This window comes from Bos taurus, chromosome 21 (assembly GCF_002263795.3).
Source record: "Bos taurus isolate L1 Dominette 01449 registration number 42190680 breed Hereford chromosome 21, ARS-UCD2.0, whole genome shotgun sequence".
Taxonomy (NCBI): domain Eukaryota; kingdom Metazoa; phylum Chordata; class Mammalia; order Artiodactyla; family Bovidae; genus Bos; species Bos taurus.
In genome coordinates, this window is record NC_037348.1 from 9,159,453 (window position 1) to 9,175,547 (window position 16,095).

At 37.4% G+C, this 16,095-nt stretch overlaps 1 pseudogene; it reads left to right on the forward strand.

The window, feature by feature from the left end:
- LOC782362 (large ribosomal subunit protein eL15-like) overlaps nucleotides 1–16,095 on the forward strand; it is a 54,012-nt pseudogene that overhangs the window by 21,206 nt on the left and 16,711 nt on the right.

The window sequence follows — 16,095 nt, forward strand, 5'->3', positions numbered from 1 at the left end:
ACTCTTTAGTTCCTCTTCACTTTCTACCATAAGGGTGATGTTATCTGCATATCTGAGGTTATTGATATTTCTCCACTCAATCTTGATTTCAGCTTGTGCTACACCCAGCTTGGTTATAGGTAAGGGATGCCATGTCATTAAGGGATTTCATTTTAGGATATTTCAATACAGAGACTTGTGATATATACTTCAAAAGCAGTACAGGATGGAATAAGAAGACACAGCCCACATGTTATTAAATGGCAAGGAATTTGGGAAGCCATGTGGACATGTACTTATAGACTAAGATAGTTCAATAATGAGGTGAGAAAAATGGGTGAAGGGAAAGCCAAACAGTGGTTAAGTGAAACCATCCCTGTAAGTAAATATGACTTCACCTCTGTGACTTTCTAAGAGAGATTTGTGGTCATCAGAAAGGTGAGGCAAGGCAGGAGTGAGGCAAGGGCCCACATATGTGTGAGGCAACAAATCCCTTCATAGATCTAGACTTTTTAAAGTCAGATGGGGGATGGTGGTAGCTAAGATATGTGATAAGTGCATATTCTAGGGGATATTCTCTGTTTCTGAACAAGTACTGATTATTTGAATGAAAATCTCTACGAGTTTTTGAAATCACTTGTATTGAAAACAATTGCTCTCTTTTTCCTGTTTCCCTTAACTTATATTAATATTTTTATTAGGTCTGGATTTTTTTTTTAATTTTATTTAATTTTTAAACTTTACATAATTGTATTAGTTTTGCCAAATATCAAAATGAATCCACCACAGGTATACATGTGTTCCCCATCCTGAACCCTCCTCCTTCCTCCCTCCCCATACCATCCCTCTGGGTCGTCCCAGTGCACTAGCCCCAAGTGTCCAGTATCATGCATCGAACCTGGACTGGCATCTTGTTTCATACATGATATTTTACATGTTTCAATGCCATTCTCCCAAATCTTTCCACCCTCTCCCTCTCCCACATTGTGATCTGGACATTTTTGATGAACTCTTGCCATTTCTGTGTGGTTGAAAACAATAGGATTTGAGTTGCAAGCGTAGAATGTTCTACACATGTCCTTGCTTAGTGGGTAATTACAGACTGGATTCATCTAATCCCACCACCATGGTTAGAGGTGAATCTTTTCCATCATGTTCTTAGAGGCTCCGTCCTATTTGATTCAGTTGAGTACTGATTAGCTAGGCTGGGGAAAGAACAACTTAAAAGATTAGAATGAATAATTTCCAACCCTCCCGTGGGGAGATCAGTGGTTGCCAAGGGCTGGAGGGAGACGAGGTAGAGTGATGGTTAGTGGATGTGGGATCTCATTTTTGATGATAAAAATATTTTAAAACTAGATGTGATGAGGTTGCTGAAGCATGAGTTAAAACCACTGAATTGTACACTTTAAAATGATGCATTTTATGGCTTGTGAATTATATCCCAATAAAGCTGTATTTAAAAAAATGTGCTGTGTGATTAAAAATAAAGCTGAAGTGTTTGTATTAATATTAGAAGATGTGTATTTCAGAGCAAAGAATATTGCCAGGCATAAAAAGATAATTTTATTTTTTAAAAAAGCTGTCATTTCATTAAGAGGATGTAATAAACAATTACTTTTCTAATAAAAGAGCTTCAAAATAAGTGAAGGAAAACTGTTTGAACTACAAAGAGAAGTATAGAAATTTGCAAATATTGTCAGAGATTTCAGTCCCTTCTATTCAGTAATTTATAGAAGTAGATAAAACATCAGTGATGATACTGAATATTTGAAAAACAAAATCAACCAAATAGACCTAGTTAGTATTTATAGATTACTCCACTCAACTGCAGAATGAACATTTTCTTTGAAGTACACATGGAACAATTGCCAAGGTAAACAATATTCTGAGCCATAAAACAAATTTCAGATTTAAAAGGATCCATATCATACCATATATGTTTTCAGCACACAAAGGAATAAAATTAGAACTCAATAACAAGAAGATAAATTTCAAAGAAAAAGTTTTGGAAGCTAAGTAATACTCAGTAAGGAAGAAATTAAAAGAGAAATTAGAAAATATTTCTTACCAGAATGAAAATGAAAACAGAAAATATAAAAATTTCTGGACGAAAGCTAAAGTGATACTTAAAAAATATATATATATACAGCCTAAATATCTTTGCTAAAAACAATAAAAGTTTCAAGTTAATGACATTTGGTTTAACCTTAGAAAAGAAGAGCAAGTAAAACATGGAAGGAGTTGAAGGAAGAAAATAATATTAATAAGAATATAAAACAATAAAATAGAACAGAACACAACAGAGAAAATTGATAATAAAAAACTGGATTGATTAGTCTCTACATAGATTGATCAGGAAAATAGCAAGAGGACACAACTGAGGATTATAAAGAAGAAAAAAAGAGGCCACAGATACCATGGAGTTGGCAGAAAACACATGAATGAGAGATCATTATGAATACATTTATACTAATAAATAAATTAAAGACATGAAATGGACCAGTTTTTTTAAATATACAAAAACCCACAACACATTTAAACAATAACACAAGAAATATTTACCTTGTATCCTCCTATATCTGACAAATAAATTGAATATGTAGCAAAAATAAAACTTCCTAGAAAGAAAGCTCAGGTCTAGGTGTCTTTAAAAATGTGGCAAAATCTGCTAAACTTTTAAGAAAGAAATGATACTAATTCCCAAAAATTCTTCCAGAAAATTAAAGACAATGAAACATTTACTAATTTGTCCTATGGGGTCAACATATCCCAGATCCTTAGGGACAGAAATGTCACAGAAGCATAGATATTAAAATTTTAAACATGGTAGTAACTAATTTAAATTAAGTTTAATGTGTGTGCATCAAATAAAAATGATAACTTACTTGAATTAAATCCTCCAATTAAAAGACATATTTTGACAGAATGAATTTAAAAAGGAGAGACTTACTTTAGATCCAAAGACACAAATAGATCAGAAGTGAAAGGATGAAAGCAGATAGTCTTAGCAAATAGTAATTAAAAGAAAGCAGGGATGACAATATTAACATCAGATGAGTTAGACTTTAAATTTTAAAAAAGTTGTAACAGATAAAGACATTGTATATTAAAAAAAGGTTCACTACAGAAAGAAGATACAACAGTTATAATCTTTTACACACTATAAAAATATGCAAAGAAAAAAAAACTAAGAATTGACGGGATAGATAGTTTTACGGTAAGAGTTGGAGACTTCAATATTGCACTTTCAATAATATAAGATTGAATAATGTAGGATGTAACAATGTAAGGGAAAGACTGAAGGCAGGAGGAGAAGGGGACGACAGAGGATGAGATGGTTGGACGGCATCACCGACTCCACAGACATGCATTTGAGCAAGCTCCGGGAGTTGGTGATGGACAGGAAAGCCTGGCGTGCTGCAGTCCATGGGTTGCAGAGAGTCGGACATGACTGAGCGACTGAACGGAATAATACATAGAAAACTCAGATAGGAGATAAGTAAGAAAGTAGGGGACTCAACACCATAAATCAACTAACTCAGATATATACAGGACACTTTACCCCAAACAGCATCGTAAACATTCTTCTCAAATGATGAACATAGAATATTTTCCAGGAGAGATCATATGTTAGGCTAAAAACACACACAAAATAGGTATCATACAAAGAAAGTATCTTCTCCAACCATAATGGAATGAAGTTAGAAATCAATAGAAAAGTAAAACTGGAAATTGCTTAAAGCCAGAAATAATAGCATTCACAGTAATGAAGCAAACAAATCTCTTCTATTTAACAAAAATCTGTGTCCATTTGAAACATGGGATTGGGTTATGTTCTTTGTATTTTGGGAAAGAATAATGCTCAAATTTCTCCAATGGGTGCAGTCACCATGATGAATTGACTTGGAACATAAACCTTATGTAAAGATATAAAGTAATTAACTCTGAGTAAAAAAAAAAATGATGTCATCATAGTCCAACATCTCAGTTGCTACAATGTAGAACAATGTTATATTTCTTCTGGATAACTCCAGATACAAGGATTACCAATTAGAGAGTCAAATTTTAATATATAAATGTTTCCCTCAACACGGTAAAATGGAAAAATGAATTTCCTTAAGAAGCATCCTCATCTGGATGGTGTTTTATAGCCATTGAATGGCATAATAGAGGATATCCTAGAATTTGGGGCTTTTGGTCAGTTTTAAAGATCTCATCATACTCAATAAACTAAAAGAAAGAACAAGTTACTTCCTCAAACAAAATTACATAAATATGCGTATATATGGGGTCGCACAGAATCAGACACGACTGAAGCGACTTAGCAGCAGTAGCAGTATAGGCTTCCCTGGTGGCTCAGTGGTAAAAAATCGCCTGCCAATACGGGAGACATAGGTTCGATCCCTGGGTTGGGAAGATCCCCTGGGAAGAAAATGGCAACCCACTCCAGTGTTCTTGCCTGGGAAATACCATGGACAGAGGAGCCTGGCAGGCTACAGTCCATGGGGTTGCAAAAGAGTCAGACATGACTTTGCAACTAAATAACAACTATATATATATACGTACACACACACACACACACACACACACACACACATATGTATATAATTATATGTAAGAAGACAGTAATGGATGATAGAAGAAATATAAATATTGACCTAGTTTATTGACTGTTTACTACTAATCAAGGATTCATGCATAACTTCAGCTGATCCGCACAGATACCATCCTGTCAACAGGGGGTGGGACAAATATACTGGTTGTCCTAGGCCTGTTTTCCCTGTGTAATTACTGGTAACACTCCTTTCACTCTAAAAGAGAGCTCCAGTTTGAATGACAAATTATATGATCTAGTTAACTCTAGGTAACTGCAACCTAGGTGGGCCTTTCTTTATTTTTCCCACCTCTCTTCCTGTTCCTTACCCCCTTAGTAAATAAGTTAGTTTAATGGGATAACAATAGTTAATGCTGGATAGAAATTCAGTGGACTTAGGGCAATGAAGTGAGGTTTTGGTAGTGATAATGATTTCATATCCAAGGAAAATCAAAATGACACATTGTTTGTTAATTTTAGCCAAAATTCCATCTCATTCAGTGAAAAAAGAGAAAATAACTGCCTATATTAATTATGGAACTGTATTGTTTGTTCAAGGAGTATCAGAAAAGTGAAAGTAGAGGCAATCAAGAAAAATTTCAAAGCCCAGATGTCAATGGCTACCATGTGAAATATGAAAATAAGAAATCAACAACGTACATTAGAGAAGTAGAATAGCAACCGGGACGAAGTGAAGGCCATTTCTGAAACTTTATATGAAAGAATGGGCTGATTTTGGAGTTATTAGTGGATTCAACAAGCTCAAGTGGACGTTTAGCATATCCCAGAAAGTGTGATATGAGACAAGGGAAGGAAATGAGACACGGGAAGCTGACTGAGTCATGGCCCAGGCTTCAAGAAGCTTATGGCCCAATGATATAAGACAGCTTATTACATGATGTGATAGTTGTTTAATGAAGGCAAGAGACACTAAAAGTTCAAGAAAAACTGTGATCAACTAATATGATGAGAAATATCATTACAGTTGTTATCCTGGTATTATTACATGTAAAAGATGATCGACTATGGGCCAGACTTCACATGCACTATTTCAAGGATTTCTTCTGACAGTGGTGTAATGTGGGTATCTAGTATTACTTCATTTTACATATTAGAAGACTGAATTTTAGGAATTTAAAATTACTCATACCAAAGGTCACAAGTGCTAAGTAATTGATTTTGAAGACCAAAGGATAAGAGGAGATAAGAATTTCCTGCTTTTATACTCTTTTGACTTGGCTAGGTGTTGGGAGGAAAGCAAGAAGGAAGTTTGGTTAAACTTGTGTTAGCGATAAGTAAAGCAAATATATGATCTAAGGACACTCCACAAGTCTCTTAGCCCCACATATGTTAAGATTTAATGTTCTCTTTTTCAGATATTTGAGCGTTTCAGGTTTTTTTTTTCTGTCCATTAAAGAACTAATGCAAAACAAGTACATTCCAGCTTTGGTAACATAGTCAGATTTATGCATATTTTACTATTGTCTCTAACACGGTGTACAGAAGCCACATTTATTTCATGGGGGATGTGGGGTTTGTGCTAGAGGGTCACCAGGTAGAAAGCAACACTTTTAAAAAAGGGAGCAGCCCCGATCTCTTCTCACCAGGGATTTCTGGGGAGTGGGGAAATGGGCTACGGAACTCTTACACTTATCTGCATCTCTGCTTCTGCCTAGGAACCCCTGGGAGAACTCTAGCAACCCACTTCTTGCTTAATTGCATATGTTCAGAGACACTCACAGATTGTTCAAAAGGGATGAAAAACGAAACCGAACTTTACATAACTGAAACAAGAACTGTGTTGCAGCACATTTAGTGTTCATTTCCCAAGATTCTGAGAAAAGCAAAGTAAAAATGAAGGAAGAACATGCTATTTAATGCAATTCGACATTTATTTCAGTAGCACTGCAGAAAGCCTAAGTCACAGTGAGGCTTTTTGTGTATTCTATAAAGGTAACCCACCTCCATTTGCAACTGACTTTGCTGTGACTGATATGCAGAGACGGCTGACATCAGTAGCCTGTCCATCAGTGGGTACAGTGAGCTGTTTTAACACTGTTGCGCTGAATAACTAATCACAACAGAATTTCTGAATAACTCGGTTCAGATGGCCCATGCTAACAGCTACAAAGAAACAGTTACTAATAGGAAGAAACTAACCATCATCTCAATCAAAACAATAACAAATGCTGATACTAACAAGAGGAGCCATCACCAGATATTTCAGAGATTTTGCCCATTGCGCTGTTCTTGAGGCTGTTGATAATACTGCTATTAATTCAGTAGAGTCTAATATCTTGTCTCCCGATAGTTGCTCTCCCTAGATGTACATTTACCTATTAGTTCACATAATCTCATATTATGAACTTTAGGAACTCCCTTTTTGAGAAAGAAAAAGATTTAGGATAAGTAATCTGATCCTAATCTTAAAAACAAACCAACAACAAAATAATGGTCCCCAAACTTCTTTTTGCTTGAGGTGATGGATACAACACAAATTTCTCTCTAGCTTCTATGCCTTCAGCCCTAACAAAGTAGCGTGGTGCTTCTGAGTACATCAGCTTCCCCTGGGATCCCACTAGAAATGCACCTTCAGGGACTCCACTTTGGGTGTACTTAGTCAAAACACTGAGGATGTTTCTGCATTGCAGAGATCTCCAGTTTATTCTGATATACACTCAAGTCTGAGAACCACTACTGCTACATACTGCTTACTGGAGAAAAGCTATGATGATCTCATAGCTCATGAGAATTTACGGGCAGATTTTAAAATATATACACCTATATCGATATAATATCTTCCTACCTGCCCTTGCCTCTCAAAATAAGATGCTGTTTTTTTTCTCTTAAGTGGATTGAGAAATGGAAGGGAAGTGTGAATGAAACTTGCATTTATTCAATGTCTGGTACGTACCCAAATCTGTCCTAAGGCTTTCTACTTTAAGATCTTTGTGCCCGTGTGTGCTCAGTCACCCAGTTATGTCCAAATCTTTGTGACTCCATGGACTGTAGCCAGCCAGACTCCTCTGTCCATGGAATTTTCTAGGAAAGAATATTGGCGGGGCTTGCCATTTCCTACTCCAGGGTATCTTCCTGACACAAGGATTGAACTTGCATCTCTTGCGTCTCCTGCATTGTCAGGGAGATTCTTTATCACTGTGCCAAAATCCATATAGATCAATCAACATTAATTTTACTTTAAGACCATGGACCTGAGCAATTTCCACTTGCCCAAATGACAGAGCTAGCACATTTCTTTTCTGAGGTCAAAACTGAAAGGCTAGAAGAAGTCAGATACGTAATATAAATGAACAAAAAAAGAAAACAAAACAGATGTTAAATGACAAAAATTACAAATGTGATGAAAAGGCAACTGATCCTCAGCATTGATTTTGGGGAAAATTAGAGAGTGTGTGGAACAATGCATTTTTTAAAAGTAGCATCTTCTGAATCATCCTCCCTTCTTCCAGACTATAGTCAAAAGTATTTTGCACCTAATGTTGCCTGACCTGATTTTTTTTCCCCCAGAGAAGACTAAAATTAAATTTTTTCATAAAATCTTCTGGCATTTAACATTGACATTTAAAATATGTACATTCAAAATGTTTTGAATATCTAACCAAACACATCTGTTGACTGAGTGTGGCCAGGTGGCAGCCTCTGATACATTGTAACATCAAAACCAGCCTGCTTGCCCCAACAGCCTGTTTCTGACATCCCTGCTGTCTGCCAACTTGATAGAAATACTATAGAAAATTCCCCATTGGTATTTATTTTACATTTGTTCAGGCTCATGTCTAGTATTTCATCCCCTGGGGAAGAAATATAGACTTCTATTTCTAACAAAGTTCACTGTGTTCAGTATAACAGGGTTTGCGGGGCAGCTGTCATGGGGAAGGGCAACTAATGGGATCATTTCTTCAGTCCTCTGGACCAACCGAATGTTTGTACCACAATGCAGGTCTCCACACTGGCAAGACTCATTCCAATATCACTGTCAACCAGCAGGAGCAGTGATCAATATTTCTGTAATTACTATGCTTCCTCTTTGGCATAGCTAAAATCCAGTCACGTGCTAGCTTTGCAAACAAAGCTTTTATCAATTCTTCCTTTTATCCTTCTTTACATATTTATTAGACCATTTTGGACCACTCCATGCAAACTGGCTGAGAGTAAACAGCAGCATGAGCCCCACTGTTGCCTGCTCTCCCCAGACTATCAAACCATCAGTGGAGATTGGACAGGTCCTGATGAAATAAATGTTGGCTGCTGACTTGTCCAATTTTGCTGCACTCCTCCGTGTCACTAGCACAGGCTTGTCCAAGATTGAGATATTTGCAAACTGTCATCTTTCATAAATATCTGCCTTGAGTGACACTTACTCCCTCCAACACTTCTCTTTGAAATGCACCTGGCGGGCTGCTGGCCTGAGAAATTTCACTGCTTGTGATATGTGATTAGCAAAGAGATGTTTCCTCCTCCTGGTGCCTTTGCCTTTTCTGCTCCACCCGGCTCCTTGACCTTTCCCCCCCTTGCCTTCTTTCCTACCATCTTTAGTAAAGGTTTGAGTCATGGTTCGAAAATGCTAAAAACAGCAAACTTGTCAGAGGTCTTAGGGTATTAACTCCATAGACACTTTTGTTCAACTTACCAAAACTACAGTGAATTACAAATAATCAAAAGTTTGTTAAAGCTTTTCAGGTTAATTTAACCTCCTCTTAACATGCAATCCTCTAAAATCTCCAAATATTAATATCCTTACAGGAATGGGTCTTGCCTTTTCAAATGCCCTTTTATCTCCAACCTCCAATACACATAAAAAAGCGTGCTTTAATGATGAAGTTAGTAACAATATTTATCATCTCTGCAGCCTGTTTTTTTTAGGATTGTTATAAGACCCTCCAGCAGCAGTCAACCCTGTCAGCACACAACCGAATCAATATGCTTGCACATAAATGTTAGGATTACTATAAGCACTGAGATATCAAACTCAAATCTCCAACTGGAAAAGGATCACTACATTAAATGGAATTATCTCTTATTAGAAATGAATATATAAAGATTACAGGATAATCAAACATTCTCCATTCCTAATATATCTGATCAGATTTCCCATGCATAATTTATCTGAAGAGGTTTAATATCTTAATGTAGGATTATTTTTTATATATTTGGATAGGAGAAATTTTAATCAATATGATTAAGAGAAATTCTAGTTTTCAGTATAATCTTAGTAGATTTTTAATACACATAAAATATAATTTAGCATCTAAAACCTTTAACAACCTTATTTTGCAGCAAACTTTTGAAGTGTTTCAATCTATTATCAACTGAAAATTATTTTATTTATTTATTTATTTATTTGCTCAACAACAACAAATTTATTTTGGTGCAAACACTAAAGTTCTATTCTCTTAATAAATTTCAATCATACAATGCAGCATTATCAACTATAGTCACTGTGTTATACATTAGATATATATATCCCCCAGCCCCTAGCAAACACCATTCTTTAATCTAGTGAGTAATGAATAAATTTTCTCTCTAGGTTATATGAGAGTTATAAAGTAGTTTTGATCAGTTATCAAAAGTTATAAAAACAAAAATACACTTTGCTCAGTGTATCAAATTGTAGTGTCTTATGGCTTTGATTGTCAGTGCAAACTTGTGCCAAAAACAATGTGATGAATGTAATATAATGTAAGGGAATTTTATACTACACTATATCTATGCTAAGGGGCTTCCCTAATGGCTCAGTGGGCAAAGAATTCTCCGGCAGTGCAGGAGACACAGAAGATGCAGGTTTGATCCCTAGGTCAGGAAGATCTCCAGAGGAAGAAATGGCAACTCACTCCAGTATTTTTGCCTGGAAAATGCCATGGATAGAGGAGCCTGGTGGGCTACAGCCCACGAGGTAGCAAAGGGTTGGACATGATTGCACATGGCATACTACACTAACTACACTGCGTTACAATGTGACACAATATGGACTAACTACACTGCATTACAGTACAAGGCACATGCTGGAAAGGCTTGATTTCCACTACAATTTTTCCATTTGCTATATAACAATTATCTGTATAATGTGATTAGCACATGATTAATATGGGCTTCTAAGTCTTAATAATATGCATTTAAATTTTATTTTTAAACTTTACAAATTTTATCACATATCATTAGATATTTTGGGAAGTCCCAATGGCTCAAGAGGTAAAGAGTCTGCCTGCAGTGCTGGAGACCTGGGTTCGATCCCTGGGTCGGGAAGATACCCTGGAGGAGGAAATGGCAACCCACTCCAGTACTCTTGCTTGGAAAATTCCATGGACAGAGGAGCTTGCTAGGCTATAGTCCATGAGGTTGCAAAGAGTTGGACACGACTGAGAAACTTCACTTTTACTTTTTTTAGATATTTATTTTATGAGCTATAATATATCTTAATTGTATTTTTGACACACATTAGTCAGCAAGAGTCAGACACGACTGAGCGACTTCCCCTTCACTTTTCCCTTTCATGCATTGGAGAAGGAATGGCAACCCACTCCAGTGTTCTTGCCTGGAGAATCCCAGGGACGGGGGTGCCTGGTGGAAGGCCATCTATGGGGGTCGCATGGAGTCGGACATGACTGGGGTGACTTAGCAGCAGCAACAGCAGATAACTATGGGATTCCCTGGTGGCTTGGATGGTAAAGAATCTGCCTGCAACGTGGGAGATCTGGGTTTGATCCCTGGGTTGGGAAGATCCCCTGGAGGAGGGCATGGCAGCCCAGTCCAGTACTATTGCCTGGAGATACCCCATGGACAGAGGGGCCTGGAGAGCTACAGTCCATGGGGTTGCAAAGAGTCAGACAGGACTGAGCGATTGAGCACTGCCCAGTACAGACGACTATGAATTTAGAGTGAGCAATTGACAGAAACTTAAGGAGTCTTTCATTTGATCACAGAGATATAATTTAATCATTCACTGCAGATTCAAAGTTATGAACGTCACTGGAAAAAAAAAGTTCATAAGCATTAATTAACTTTCAGGTCACATTGTTTATAGAGATATTTTATAATATTCAGTTAAAAATTTCATATTAATTCTGTCCATACTTGATAACAATAATGAGATTCCCAACTGTCTGGTTACATTCAACTGAGAAATTTTGGAGTTTCAATCATGTAGTAGTCATTGATCATTCTAAGCACTATCACGAATTTTATCTCACATTTTCTTCTCAATTTCACATTTTCTCCCCATGAAAATTTCCATTTTGCAAGTGTTTGAACTCTGCTTCTGAGACTTTAAGAAACTTGCCTCCAAAGATTGAAATATGCATATGCCTGATTGACAGTGGAAGTGGGCAACTGACCTGGCCTCCTGATCATGACACCTATGACTTCAAACTTCTCAACATATCTCCTTTCCTACTGTGTTTTGAATAATTGGCCATCATTATTATGTCAACTCAGCACATTACAAAAATCTAGAGCTCTAGCCACTGTAAACCTATGTATACATATTAATTTACTTTTAATCAGATTTGAGGCTTTCTAAAGGCTGCATCATTTTTAAGACTTCATTTTATTTTTTTTAGATCAGTCTTGGTTTCACAGCACAGTTGAGCAGAAAGTACAGAGATTCCCTGTACCCCCCTGGCCCTACACATGCATAGCCTCCCCTTCTCTCATCATCCCTCACCAGAGTGACAAATGTGTTACCGCTGATGGACATGTATTGGCACATCATAATCACCCCTAGTTGGTAGTTTACGCTAGGTAGGGTTCACTCTTGGTTTTGAATATTCTCTAGGTTTGTACAAACACATGTTGGCACGAGTCCATCACTAAACTACCACACAGTGCTTTCATCGCCCTGACAACTCCCCGTGCGCCACCAGTTTAACAGCCACTGGTCTTTCTACCGTCTCCATGGTTTTTGCCTTTTCTGTAATGTCATACAGTTATAAACATACAGTATGTGGCCTTTTCAAATTAAGCTTGTGTAATTTTTAATCCCTCCAGGATTTTGTTTTTGAGGCTTTGATGGCTCTAGAATATATTTTCATGCTAACCCTTGAGGATGCAAGACATGAACATAATCTTTTTACAATGTGCAGTAGCCGGCCTAGTGATAGTTATTCATTGTTGCTAGACATATATGATCCAAAGTTATATGACCGTCTATCAGCAACAGCAGAGAAGAGATTTCTGCACCAAAAAAGAGGTGATTCTTTTAGACTTGGATATTTTTGAGATCCTTCTAACTTTAGAACTGTACGTCTATAAGAAGGAACATTTAAATTTTTCCTTCATTAATTCTTTAATAAAACTTATATATTTATGTATCCAATGAAGCCTTTTCCAAAGATTCAGTTTAAATTTTATGCTACTGACTGCATTTTCCAGTAGAAGTTTGGATACTTGAAAATTTTAGTCTCCATTTATTTGTCTGACATAGAAGCACTAAATGACTCTGAATGAAGGCAGAACAAACTTCTACAGCAAATCAATAATAGACCCATTTAAAAGATCATTTCTGTGTCTTTATTTCTTTCAATTTAATTTTAAGAATTGTTATTTAATAATTATCTTTGTATCAAAGAAATGGTATATGTCAATTCAATGATGAATTTCCACCAAAGAAGGCAAATATTAGAATATATCCTTTGAATATACTCTTGAATTATACATGCTTATCAACTGCCTTTACTGTGGTTTTAATCAGTCATTTTGTAATTCTTTTGTTCATTTTTCTTGGAAGTTACTCAATCTGCTTTTAAAATTTGAATATTTTGCTTCAATGTGAAAAACAAAATGAGGAAAATACTTCTTTCAATTTGAAACAAGGTACTTGCTTGTTCAGAAAGCACCTTTTAAAAATATGATAGAGGAGGAGGAGCTAAGATGGCAGAGGAGTAGGATGGGGAGAACACTTTCTCCCCCACAAATTCATCAAAAGAACATTTAAACGCTGAGTAAATTCCACAAAACAACTTCTGAATGCCGGCAGAGGACATCAAGCACCCAGAAAAGCAACCCAAGTCTTCGAAAGGAGGTAGGAAAAAATATAAAAGACAAAAAAAGAGACAAAAGAGGGAGGGACGGAGTTCTGTCCCGGGAAGGGAGTCTTAAAAATAGAGAAGTTTCCAAACATCAGGAAACCTTCTCACTGCCGAATCTGTGCCGAGCCTTGGAAGCACAGAGGGCAACATAACAGGGAGGAAAAATAAATAAGCAATTAAAACCCGCACATTGCGAGCCCTATGGTAACTCCCCCAATGGAGAAGCAGCGCAGACACCTGCATCCGCCATTAGCAAGCGGGGGCTGGGCAGGGAGGTGCGGCGCGGGCTGCATCACAAGGATCTGGCCTGAATACCCCAAGCGCTATCTGAGCGAAATAATCTAGGCTAGCAAACCAGACTGTGGGATATCTACCACGCGAAAAGCCAGCCCTAACCTAAGACACTGCCAGGCCCGCGCACGGAACAAAGGACTGAACAGAGATAGCCGGCGGCAGGCCATCCCCCTCCGGTGATAGGCAGCCAGAGCTGGAAGGGGACAATCGCAGCCCCAGAGCGACATTATTGATAAAACTGTAAGCAGGCTTCTTTGCTAACTAAAACTTCTTGGGGGTCTGGATGGTCAACATCTGCCTGAGAAGGTGTGCCAGTGCACACCTAGATAACCGGGCGGCAAGGAGGCGATAAGTTGCAGCAATCGCGCGGGCCAAACACCTCATCACCTGAGCTGCTCAGATCTGGGAAGGGTACAAAACACAGGCCCAACAGAGTCTGTGCCTCTGAGGACTACCCGAGTGCCTGAACCTGAGCGGCTTGGACCTGGAAGTGCAGGCAGCCCAGGGCTGGCCATGGATGGTTCCCGGCAAAGCAACCTAGAGCCTGAGCAGCGTCGGCAGGGAGGCTACACGCGCCATGAACGGGGGGCAGACCCAGTGTGGCTAAGCCACTGCGAGCACACGCCAGTGTTATTTGCAGCATCCCTCCCTACCTCCCCTCAGTGCGACTGAACAAGTGAGCGTAAAAAAAAAAAAAAAAAAAGTGTCCTCCACCGTCCCCTTTGCTTCAGGGTGGAAACCAGACACTGAAGAGACCAGCAAACAGAAGAAGCTATAACAGAGGGAACCGCCTTGGAAGCTACAGGCAATAGATTAAAACCCTGTGGTTAGTACCAACTACATAGGAAGGGGCCTATAGATCTTGAGAAATATAAATCGGACCAATGAACTAGCCAAAAATGAACTGAACCCACAATACTCACAACAAAACAGAAAAAAGTCCTAGATATATTTTTACTATTTTTACCATCATTCTTTCTTTTTTTTTTTAATTTTTTTTAATTAAAAAAATTTTTTAAGTCCTCTATTATTCCATTAATTTTCACTTTTATAACCGATTACTTTGCAAAAAAAAAAAGAAGACCCTATTTTTTTTAAAAGCAAACTTCATATATACATTTTTTACAATTTTTTGACCTTGTTTTTTTTTTTTCCTTCTTTTCTTTAACATTGTATTTTTGAAATTCCAAACTCTACTCTAGATTTATAATTTTAGCTTTTTGGTATTTGTTATCAATTTTGTACTTATAGTTTTTTTTTTATAATTTCTGTGACCCTTTTTTCTTTTTCTTTTTCTGTTTCTTTCTCTTCTTTTTTTTTCCCCTTCTTTCTTTAAATAACATTGTATATCTGAAATTCCAAACGCAACTCTAGATTTTTAATTTATGCTTTTTAGTATTTACTATCAATTTTGTCCCTGTATTTTCTTTATAATTTATGCGACTTTGTTTGTTCTTTTTTTTTTTTCTCTCTCTCTTTCATTTTCTTCTTCTTTTTTTAACATTGTATTTTTGAAATTCCAAACTCTACTCTAGACTTTTAACTTTTGCTTTTTGGTATTAGTTATCAATTTTTTACCTATATTTTCTTTATAATTTTCACGACCTTGTTTTTGTTTGTTCATTTTTTCTCTCTTTCTTTTCCTTCTTTTCTTTAACATCATATTTTTGAAATTCCAAACTCTACTCTAGATTTTTAATTCTTGCTTTTATGTATTTGTTACCAATTTTGTACCTTTAAGAACCCAATCTTCAGTACCCATTTTTCACTAGGGAGCGAGATTACTGGCTTAACTGCTCTCTCTTCCTTTGGACTCTCCTTTTTCTCCACCAGGTCGCCTGTGTCTCCTCCCTAACCCCTCTCTACTCTACCCAACTCTGTGAATTTCTTTGTGTTCCAGATGGTGGAGAACACTTAGGGAACTGATTACTGGCTGGATCTGTCTCCCTCCTTTTTATTCCCCCCTTTTATCCTCCTGGCCACCTCTGTCACCTTCCTCCTCTTCTCAGTATAACTCTGTGAACATCTCTGAGCGGTCCAGTTGTGTAGTGCACATAAGGAAGAGATTACTGGATAGCCCACTCTCTCCTCTACTGATTCCACCTCATCTCATTCAGGTCACCTCTAACTCCCTCCTCCCTCTTCTCTTCTCCATATAACGCTGTGAACCTCTCTGGGTGA